The following is a 12,250-nucleotide window of genomic DNA, read 5'->3' on the forward strand; positions in this document are numbered from 1 at the left end:
TGTAAGACTGCGTTCTTCCATTTGCGCAACATCTCTAAAATTAGAAATATCCTGTCTCAGAGTGACGCTGAAAAACTAGTTCATGCATTTATTACTTCCAGGCTGGACTACTGCAATTCATTATTATCAGGATGTCCAAAAAACTCCCTGAAAAGCCTTCAACTGATCCAAAATGCTGCAGCAAGAGTGCTGACAGGGACTAGAAAGAGAGAGCATATTTCTCCTGTTTTGGCTTCCCTTCATTGGCTTCCTGTTAAATCCAGAATTGAATTCAAAATCCTGCTCCTCACATACAGGGTCTTAAATAATCAGGCCCCATCTTATCTTAATGACCTTGTAGTACCATATCACCCTATTAGAGCACTTCGCTCTCGCTCTGCAGGCTTACTTGTTGCTCCTAGAGTATTTAAAAGTAGAATGGGAGGGAGAGCCTTCAGTTTTCAGGCCCCTCTTCTGTGGAACCAGCTTCCAGTTTGGATTCAGGAGACAGACACTATCTCTACTTTTAAGATTAGGCTTAAAACTTTCCTTTTTGCTAAAGCATATAGTTAGGGCCGGGCCAGGTGGCCCTGAAGCCTCCCTTAGTTATGCTGCAATAGACGTAGGCTGCCGGGGGATTCCCATGATGCATTGAGTTTTTCCTTTCCAGTCACCTTTCTCACTCACTATGTATTAACAGACCTCTCTGCATTGAATCATATCTGTTATTAACCTCTGTCTCTCTTCCACAGCATGTCTTTTATCCTGTCTTCCTTCTCTCACCCCAACCGGTCGCAGCAGATGGCCCCGCCCCTCCCTGAGCCTGGTTCTGCCGGAGGTTTCTTCCTGTTAAAAGGGAGTTTTTCCTTCCCACTGTCGCCAAAGTGCTTGCTCATAGGGGGTCATATGATTGTTGGGTTTTTCTCTGTATCTATGAAGCGCCTTGAGGCGACTTTTGTTGTGATTTGGCTCTATATAAATAAAATTGAATTGAATTGAATTGAGATGACTTACTGTGAATTTAACTTCTCGTGGTTTCTATAAGACAATCCTCTCATTCCTTCTCCACCCCCTCACTTGTGTCTATTCTTGGCCACTTTTAATCAGTCTTGTCACAACACATCACACAGCAGCACCGCTTTACCACAGTAATAGTACATTGGTGCATGATCTTTTCTCTTTTGTATTAAGCATATCTCTTTCTTCTCCTGCTTTTCATGCCCAAGGCAACTGCTGAGACACAGACAGAGATGATGATGAAATTTATTTAAAAAACCCCAAAAAACAGATTAGGAGTAGTTGTCTGAGGGTATTATGGACTGGATACACTGGATTACTCTGGTGCATCTTGAAGCATTATTCTCAAATTATTGCTGCAAAGTTAAACTTTTAGGTTCACTGAGCTTTCACTGAGGACAAAGAAAAAAAAACCCTCAGACTATCCACTCGTTGCTTCTGAAATACAGTGCAGAGTCATGCTGCCTTTTCACGGGGCTTTGATGCTGCTGCTTTTGAATGAGGCTTCTGCCTCATCCCTTCATCTTAAAGCCACAGAGCAGATGTTGTGTTGTGGATATGCAGGGGAATATTTATTGTTTATATCCTCTTGAAAGACAAAAATAAACCTGCCCATCCCTCCTCTTTTGCCCTGCTGGTATATCTGTGAGACAATCTTTGTGCTGTGACACATCCAAAAACAGTGGGGATACTTATAAAGGAGCATTGGGCTAAATGTGAGGCTTCTCAAATAAATTGTAATGCATTACTATGGAAAATTTATAGAGAAGCAAAAGAGGGAGGAAGAGCAGAGAGGCTGAGCTTTGACTCCTGACTGTATCTGTAGGGATAAAGTTAAAGCTCTTGTCTGAGCTCTCCGGCTTCATGGTCTGCTTGCAGGGAGTGCACCCTCTGCTCCAGGGTCGCAGCACGTACAGGACAGGCAGGTATCACATGTAGGCACACATGCAAATAAAGATGGGCATTCATCCAGAAGCACATGAAAAACCATATTAGGCTAACACAGGCTGGCACTGACAGAATCCTGTTTTAGAGAGCTAAAGCGTAAAAATAACACACATGCAAACGTTACATTATCAGCAGGGGGAGATTAAACATTTAAAGCCAAGAAGTTGGTAGTGAGCAAAAGATGTATTGTCAAGGTCTGGGCTGGCAGACCATGTGGAGTGGAAAGTAGTGGACCCAACTTCTACATGTGTGAAATGTGCACATTTCAGACATTTGAGAGGCGAAGTGTGAAATGGACACAGTGGACCGACCTTTTTATTATACCCTGTGCCATGATTTCGGTTTGCTGCTCATTATAAACCTAGCTAACCACTTGCGTAATATGAACTAGCATGACATTGACATAGTTTGAGGAGATGGAGCTAGCTTTCAGGTCTGAAAAGTAAAACCCATTATTAAGGGTTTTTAATCTGGATTCTTCACAGTAGTCAGCAGGGGGCGACTATTCTGGTTCCTAAAAGAAGTCGAGCAGTTTAGAAGCCTATTAGAAAATAACTCTTCAGTTCCTCCGTGTGCGACCTCAGTAAACACTTTGCCAAAGAGTTTATGAACTCATTCACTAGTTTCAAGCCTGAAGCCTGAAAATACACCTCAAGTGTATTTTGTGAATGATGACTGGGTCCAGAAAGTCGGATAAACCCTGATGTGGCGGCGTAAGCTTGTGATGTTCGGTTTCAAATCTCACAGCTCATGGCTTCATAACCTGTTGGTGACGTAATGCTTGCTATCTTTATTTTTTCCTAAAAAGGATACAGCTTTGCAGATGATTTGCAGGAGGATAACTTGTGAGGATTTTAAGGTATTTGCTTTTCCAAAGTCAAGAAATGTATTAAGTTAGTTATTGTCAGATTTGATTGATGATTCCATCTGTGAAATTTTAACCATTAAATTTAAAGTTATTGCTTACAACACATTAACTGGAAGAGAGTCTCCAGAATAACTGCCCACATAGATTTTAGTCTTTAATCCTGTGTTTCACTGAGTCTGGGGACATTCTGAAAGAAAAAAAGAAACTCTTCTTATCAATTAATCAGATCCAAATATAGAACCATTTTATTTGTCCTCATATTTGAATTAATTATTCTGAATTTTTCATCCCACTTGTTATTGACAGCTACAATTGGTATCAATATGCCATTTATGCCAACTGACCAGACGGCCCCTGATGATGTCGTGCTCAAGTGCAGCAGGATAACTCTCAGGTGAATGATGAAAGCTGTGCTTACCATGGTTACAACTTAAAGCTGGGTTATTATGGGAAAAACAACACAGGAAGCACCACTTCTAAACCGACTAACGTAAATCCCACACAGAAACACATGAAGCTACACGACTCTTTGTGTTAGACTCATGACCAGTGGTCAAGTTACTTGAAAAAAAGTAATCAGTAACTAATTACTGATTACTTCCCCAAAAAAGTAATCCCATTACTTTACTGATTACTTATTTTCAAAAGTAATTAATTACTTAGTTACTTTTTAAAAACACGATTTACAACCTGAATAGGTGATAAAGCGATAGATCTTTCAGCCCAATTCTACTTTTTCTACATAATCCATCATACAAAATGTAATCAAATGGAAAGGTCCCTTTTTAAAACATGTTTTATTAGTTTTAATCTTTTAACTTTATGCATCAAGCAAACATTTAATTATATGCACCATTCTCTGACTGGAAGAAATTTGTTTAATATTTCAACCTATTTTCTGCACATTCCAGCACATAATTTTTTTTTGTGTGTGTTTACACTCAGTCTTTCAAATAGATGCAAGTAAAACACAGCAGAAAATAAATAAAATCAAAGACTAGCGGTCCTTTTGCTCTATTTTCACCTGTAAAGCAGGAGTTGGGTAGGCGGAGGTTTACCCTGGTGCAGGTGTGCCGCGGCGGTCAGTGGAAGAATCCGCGAGTTTCTCTGTGAGTTTCCCATTACCTCATAGCGCACTCGGTGCTTGCTTGGAAGTTTAGGGGTTTTTTTCGCTGTAAAAATAAGTTTTCTTCCCACGCACAACGGACACTAATGTTTTTGTCACTTTTTATGGAATCAAACTCAAAGTAAGGTCAGTACTTCCACACTTTAAACGCTCATACTGTCTCCCGCACTCGATATATATTATCCATTGTTGATCTGCACACAGCTGTTGTCACGAACGTCGCACTTGCTTACGTCACTGTCGTGAGACATTCTCGCAAAAAAATCACGGTTTTAGTAACGCAGTAACTCAGCGTTCCTACGGGAAAGTAACGGTAATCTAATTACCGTTTTTGCAATAGTAATCCCTTACTTTACTCGTTACTTGAAAAAAGTAATCGGATTACAGTAACGCGCCCATCTCTGCTCATGACAATCATAAATACAGTAATGCTGCTATAAAGTAAAGTATATTTGTAATCCTTGGGGATTCAATGCCATGGGCACAAGTAAAGAAACTACAATGTAAGAGGAGTTATTTTGACTTGTAGACCTGTTTAAAATAAACACACTAGCATGGCAGCAACACTGGCTGCTTCAACCGTGTAAAAACTGGCCATGGTCGTAGATGTTAAATATGGTCAAAACAAATACTCAAACACAGGACACAGACTTTAAAAAAAACAAACAAAAAAAGCAAATGGAGAACTTTAATTAAAAAAAAAGACAGAAAAGGAAAAGAAAAAAAACATCATGAAAACATCATGACAAAAGGTGGCAGCAAAAACACAAGGTGAAAATAAACAAATAAGGGAAAACATAAAATCTTTTTCCAAGAGTGCACAAGGCAATGAAGCTGCAATAAATACACTAAAGTGACTGAACACAAGGGAAACAAATAAGGGCAGGAAGAAGAAAAAAATCAAAAGAAGCAACGCAAAGAGAGTAGCATAAGACCGGAAGACACCACAACACACGGAGGGACACGCGAGGGGCGCACATGAGGTGATGCAAAAAACTCACAAAACCGTAAAACTAACAGTCAGTGGGCATGACAGTAGAAGAAAAGGCTGCAGTCATAAGCTGAATTGTGCTTCTATTTCAGCTGAACACTGGGGTTTCAGCTCTCTTCGGGGCTTGTTGCACTTCTTAACCCACAGCGTTTACAACCTCCCCTTTTCATCCCTTTTTAAAAATATGTCTCAGATGCTGTGTCGTTTGCTTCCTCTTATTGATTCTCTCAATCCCAAAGCTCCCACAGCACAGATCTACTGAATATTTTATTATGAGCGTTTTTTTTTCACAGGTCTCTTCTGTCTGCTCTACAGATGACTTTGCATAACACAGTCATAGATGGGATAAACTGTATTGGCTTGTCAAAAGAGCTTGCAAAGAAAAGCGTCTGGACTTCTTTAAGTTACTTGAAGACGTTTCACCTCTCATCCGAGAAGCTTCTTCAGTTCTAAGGTCAAATGGTGGAGAGTCCCAGATATAAACCTAGTGGGAGTAACCCCCCACAGAGGGACAAAAGGACCCCCTGATGATCCTCTAATTGCCTGAGCCAAGGTGTGAAACTGGGTGTGGGTCCCAATCAGCCAGAGTTTCGGGTGAGTTCATTGTGAAACCTGTCCCCACCTTATCATGCAAATTCCTGAGGTCAGATGGCCCAGGATGTGAGTGGGCGTTAAGGCGTCTGGGGAGGGAACTCAAAACTGGATTATAGATGGCAGAGAGTTGGTGTCGTAAACCACCGCCTCTGTTCAAAGATGGTTACTCACAGTGGACATAGATGGCTTCTTTCACTCCTCTTTCAAACCATCTGTCCTCTCTGTCCAAAATGTGAACATTGGCATCCTCGAAAGAGTGTCCTTTATCCTTAAGATGCAGATGGACTGCTGAGTCTTGTCCTGTGGAGGTGGCTCTTCTGTGTTGTGCCATGCGCTTGTGAAGTGGCTGTTTAGTCTCTCCAATGTAGAGGTCTGGGCATTCCTCGCTACCCTGTACAGCATACACCACATTGTTAAGTCTGTGTTTTGGAGTTTTGTCTTTCGGGTGAACCAGTTTTTGTCTGAGCGTGTTGCTGGGTCTGAAATGCACCGGGATGTCATGCTTGGAGAAAACCCTCCTGAGTTTCTCTGATACACCGGCTACATAGGGGATGACAATGTTGTTGCGTCTGTCCTTCTTATCCTCCCTCGCTGGTGTCCAATCTTCTTTTCTGTGCGTCTTTGCTGACTTTAAGAACGCCCATTTAGGATAGCCGCACGTTTTGAGTGCTTCCTTTACATGTGTGTGTTCCTTCTTTTTTCCTTCAGGCTTAGAGGGAACATGTTCTGCCCGTAGGGTGTAGGGTCCTAATTACTCCAAGTTTGTGTTCCAGAGGGTGATGGGAGTCAAAGAGGAGGTACTGGTCCGTGTGTCTGGGCTTCCGGTAAACTTCGATGTTGAGGTTGCCATTCTCTAGCTAGTGGGGTATACTCCCACTAGTTTTATATCTGGGACTCTCCGCCATTTGACCTTAGAACTGAAGAAGCTTCTCGGATGAGAGGTGAAACGTCTTCAAGTAACTTAAAGAAGTCCAGACGCTTTTCTTTGCAAGCTCCTTTGATTACGATGACCTGGATGACTGAGAACCTTCACAGATGTATTGGCTTGTATCAGCTGTTTTTTCTTTTTGCTCTGCTCGGATCTTGTGTGTTTTGCACCTACAGTGCTAATAAATAATTAGACCACCTGCCATAACATTTGTTTTAATCTGTCAAAAAACTTGATTAAAACTAAATGACTGAATTCACTGAACTGAAAGCAGAAGTCAGAAATCAATCAAGCATCAAACCACTAAACGATTTTTTCTGTTGAGATATGAATGTAAATACAAAACAATACTGTGGTTCGGTGTTTTTTTCTACTTTTACAATATTACTGTAATTATATTTCTCCATTAAAAATATCTTTTTGATTAAAGAGCTTGTGCATACTTGCATACTTCTACAGAAACCTAAAAAATGATTTTGAACATGTATGGCACAAACCTTACACTGAGTGGTAGTCTAATAAATTTTTTTAAGTGCTGCCTGTAGCCTTTACCTGTGCACTGCAGGACCATTAAAATACTTGGGCTGTGTAAAGGGCAGCCTTGAAGTGTTCCCACTGATTGATGTGTTGTTGTTTTACCAAGGAACCTATACACTAAGGAAGGTCTGGAGAGAATAAACAAAGATTTGATAAACTGATTTAATAACACTGTCAATATTCGAGCAAGGAACTCTGGTCTTTATAGTATTATAAGCTCCCCACCTACAAATTCTATTCTATTCCACCTGTGACTGCTGGTCTGCTGTCACCCTTTGGGGTGAAGCTTCCTGCATCTCACCTGGGCTTTGTCTACGTGCAATCAGCAGGAGGGCTTCTTAACCCAGAGCACCAGAGCAACCTGCCAGTTTGTTATGTGCCTTCCGGCGAGGGTGTTGCTTCCGCAAATTGGACTCACCTGAGTGAACTTTCATTCTTCTGCTCTGGAAATATCTGGCTGCCTTCCCTGCCTGGTTACCTGCCCCTGCAACCTGGATTCTCTGGCTGCTGAACTGCGTCTGGATACTTCCACGAACAAACTCACTAGCAAACTCTCCTCTATTATCTTTTTCTTACTTTAAAACAGTAACTATTTCACCATCCTCTTGCAGACCCTCCCTCATTCCTCAGTTTATTTGTCACGGCTCTCCCCTCCATGACCCGGTTCCCAGGACCCCCTCTCCAGTACTAGACGCCATCTCGTCCCCACAGCCATTCCTACCCCAGATCCCCTCTGCCCTGTGATTTTCATGGTTAAATAAAGACTGTTGTAAATGGTTTTCCAGTGTGTGGGGTGTCTGCATTTGAGTCCACCCCTTGGGCAAAATGCTGGGTTTATGACAGCTCCAGTTTAGCTATATGACCATCATTGTCTTTATTTTTCTGGAGACAGATGAGACACTCATTAGTGCTACATTACAAACTAAAGAAATATTTTCATTGCACTCATCAAAACTGTTTTAATGAAAAAATGCTTTTAAAAAGACAAATCCAACAAATACAGACCAAAGGCCCAGTTTGAATTGGACCAGGTGAAGTTGATCAGCTGTAACTGTCTGCGTTGATTGAGGCAGCCACAATGCTAATTTTAATTGTTGAGAAAATTCTAGTGAGCGAGTTACAAACTTCACACGTCCTACATTTGTTATGAAGCAGCAATTTCATCGCTGAAATTTAAATTACGGGAAAATACAGGATTTTTGAAACTGCAATACCACAAGTGACCACTTTGGAAAGTTGATAGCAAGACTGAGTGTTAGCACCATATCCAGCTGTCTCAACACATCACACCACATGTTTTTGCTGTTTGTTGCAGTCTTTCCTCCAGACCTGGCTAAGACCAGCAGACTGTCATAACATATTACATTCACATACAGTGTAACATTTCCTGTTTAGCACTCAGTGTCTGAAAAGCTGCTCTCTGCTGTCATATAGGCATAACGGCTGCATGGGGATGACACTTAAACCACTCAGTAACTATCCACATTAATAATTAGAAGGTGTTGAGACACCACAGTATGACTCAGTTGACTTAAAGAATTAAATCTGCCCTTTTCATGCATGCATGTTTTATTACACACGTGTTGCATCTTATAAAGTCATGTTTAACAGGCTTGAGAACAGCAAGGAGATGCAAACGTTTTTTTAAGTCAAGTCCTGTTTGGTTATTAAACAAATTTCTTCTATCTTAACTCTCACAGGTATTACAAGACAGCCAAGCGCACGAAAAATTTAAATATAGACATAGCAATTTAAAAATGCATGAAGAAAATACTAACAGGCAAAAGCATGATTCCTGATATGTAGGCATAATATTAATTGTGTGTATTTTATCATTATTTCTTAAAGAATTTCAACTTTAAAATGTGCATACTTTTGTTGATCCACTGAATCAAGGCTGTGGCATGACCCATCTGCCCAATTCTTGATAGGTGAGGTAATGTACAGTGTAACTCATTAATATAATTACTATTATATAATTGCTTGTAACGCACTTATGTTAAATATACTATATAGACAAAAGAACTCAACCTACTACATGTCACACCTACAGGAACTGCTTCACCATGGTAACCCATGCCATAAAGCTTCCGGTGCACCGTTTCTATGCTGATGTCTGTGAAGGTCCTCAGTCATCCAGGTTGTTGTAGTCTTAGGAACTTGGAAAGAAAAGTGTCTGGACTTCTTTAAGTTTCTTGCAGACGTTTCACCTCTCACCCAAAAAGCTTCTTCAGTTCTAAGAGGAAATGGTGGTATCCTCCTATTGATCCTCTACCTAATCACACAAGCCAAGGTGTGGGTTGCAATTAGCCAAGGTTTTGGGTGAACCCATTGTGAAACCAGCCCCACACAGGAAGACGCAGACACTAAATACAAGAGGTGAACAGGACCAAGAGGAAACAGCTGGGAGACACAGTTGACACTGATTACACAGATAAGATGTGGGAGCACGCAAAACTGAATACACTGACATATGACAAAGACCTTCAAAGTAAAACAGGAAACTCACACACATGCAGAGACACAGACTCAGAGACAAGGGCTTTACACAGAGACCTGACTGAACTGGAACAGAGGGGGTACAGAACCGAAACCTAACAACTAGCAAAGCTTAACAGAATGAATAACCAGGATGAACAAGAACGTAAGACAATATTAATAAACACAAAACACAGAGTCATCAGATTCAGGACCATGACAGATGGCTTCTTTCACTTCGCTTTCAATCCATCTGTCTTCTCTGTCCAAAATGTGAACATTGGCATCCTTGAAAGAATGACCTTTGTGACCTTGAAAAACTGGGACTCTCCACCATTTGCTCTTACAACATCTTCAAGAAACTTAAAGAAGTCCAGACGCTTTTCTTTCCAAGCTCCTTAGATTTTCTGTGCTGATGTTTTTGCCAGAGGACTGAAAATCTGCAATCATTGAGTCAGCAGCATGTTGGCGACTTTTATGAATGCCGGGCTTCAGCACTCAGGGACTGAAACCTGACTGCACCTGATTTGTAGCTATGACTTGGATAGTTACTGTTAGAGAAGGAGAAGGAAAAGCTTTTGTTGAGAACTGACTTTATGAGAAAGAGTTTTGTTTAAATCTGCAGACTGAGTGAGCTTTGCTAGCCATGAGATTGTGTGCAACATTTTTTTCTTGAAAAAGATTTCATGCTTTAATTTAGGACCACACTAAGCTGATATATTTGTGTTGGGCTCAGAGACTTGCAGTCAGCAATAACGTAACCACAGGATAACAGTTCAGGGAACACACTGGTCAGTTTCAAATTCCCATAAAGCCCCATGTCACTCGGACCGCAGAGTGATTTTAATTCTAATGAAACATCAGTTCACACATTATTCAAAGCTGATCATATGATTAGCCCAGTTTCTCACTCAGTGGTCTTGTTCATGCTTTTGTTTTGGTTTATCCAGTCCCGATCCTTCTCTGTAATGGTGAGCGATGACGAATTTCTCCTTTAATTGCTGGTTAAACTCGCCCTTAGCCGAGCGGTTGCTAAGTGCCCAGAGAGAGACAGGAAACAGCATTAAGACTGCGGCTGTCTGCTGCATCCATCTGTGACAATCAGCAGGTTAGGGAGGGAGGGAGGGAGGGAGGGAGGGAGGCAGAGAGAGAGGGTGTCTGGAAGGAGAGCCAGAATGACTCATAGGTCAGATTTGTGTTAGTGAATGAGAAAGCATACGTGTGCACCTGTGTGTGCATGTGGAAGTACATCTCTCTGCATTTGCACATTATGCAAAGTTGTGCTTTTGTGTTAATTTATTTGAAGCATTCAAGTCTCTCTAACATCCTCTGGCTAAATCATTCACTAGCTACGCTTTTCAAAACAGATTAAAAAATACATCAAAGTAACTCTAAAATTGAACATTTGCTCATGTAGCTATTGAAAAGAAGACCTTATAAACTAAATGCTTCCCTCAGTTGTTGACTGCCCTAATTACCCTGAATTACCGCAAGATTATACTTTTATTTGATAAAAAATAAAAATAAAAAGTATAGTTTAAGACTCGTGCAAAAATCATGTGTAAACAACATGTGAAGGTTTTTGTCCTCCTTTTTTGGCCAGAAAACAGAATCCAGCATTCAAACACACTTTACTCAATGACAGGTAGTCAAAAGAGCTTGCAAAGAAAAGCGTCTGGACTTCTTTAAGTTACTTGAAGACGTTTCACCTCTCATCCGAGAAGCTTCTTCAGTTCTAAGGTCAAATGGTGGAGAGTCCCAGATATAAACCTAGTGGGAGTGACCCCCCACAGAGGAACAAAAGGACCCCCTGATGATCCTCTAATCGCCTGAGCCAAGGTGTGAAACTGGGTGTGGGTCCCAATCAGCCAGAGTTTCGGGTGAGTTCATTCATTTACTCAGTTGTATATAGTATTTGTATTTGTATTCTATTTTTATCTTATTGTATATTTATTTTATTTTATTCTACTGTATATAGTATTTTATTTTATTCTATTCTGTACAGTTGTGTACTGTATTTATTCTTATTGTATTCTAATTTTTGCCTCATAACTTTTGCACTGTCCACTTCCTGCTGTGACAAAACAAATTTCCCACGTGTGGGACTAATAAAGGTTATCTTATCTTATCTTATCTTATTGTGAAACCTGCCCCCACCTTATCATGCAAATTCCTGAGGTCAGATGGCCCAGGATGTGAGTGGGCGTTAAGGCGTCTGGGGAGGGAACTCAAAACTGGATTATAGATGGCAGAGAGTTGGTGTCGTAAACCACCGCCTCTGTTCAAAGATGGTCGCTCACAGTGGACATAGATGACTTCTTTCACTCCTCTTTCAAACCATCTGTCTTCTCTGTCCAAAATATGAACATTGGCATCCTCGAAAGAGTGTCCTTTATCCTTAAGATGCAGATGGACAGCTGAGTCTTGTCCTGTGGAGGTGGCTCTTCTGTGTTGTGCCATGCGCTTGTGAAGTGGCTGGTTGGTCTCCCCAGTGTAGAGGTCTGGGCATTCCTCGCTGCACTGTACAGCATACACCACATTGTTAAGTCTGTGTTTTGGAGTTTTGTCTTTCGGGTGAACCAGTTTTTATCTGAGCGTGTTGCTGGGTCTGAAATGCACCGGGATGTCATGCTTGGGGAAAACCCTCCTGAGTTTTTCTGATACACCGGCTACATAGGGGATGACAATGTTGTTGCGTCTGTCCTTCTTATGCCAATGTTCACATTTTGGACAGAGAGGACAGATGGTTTGAAAGAGGAGTGAAAGAAGCCATCTATGTCCACT

Source organism: Copadichromis virginalis, linkage group LG14 (genome assembly GCF_057382275.1).
Source record: "Copadichromis virginalis isolate Kocher_CV1m ecotype Utaka linkage group LG14, C_Virginalis_male_GT1.1, whole genome shotgun sequence".
Taxonomy (NCBI): domain Eukaryota; kingdom Metazoa; phylum Chordata; class Actinopteri; order Cichliformes; family Cichlidae; genus Copadichromis; species Copadichromis virginalis.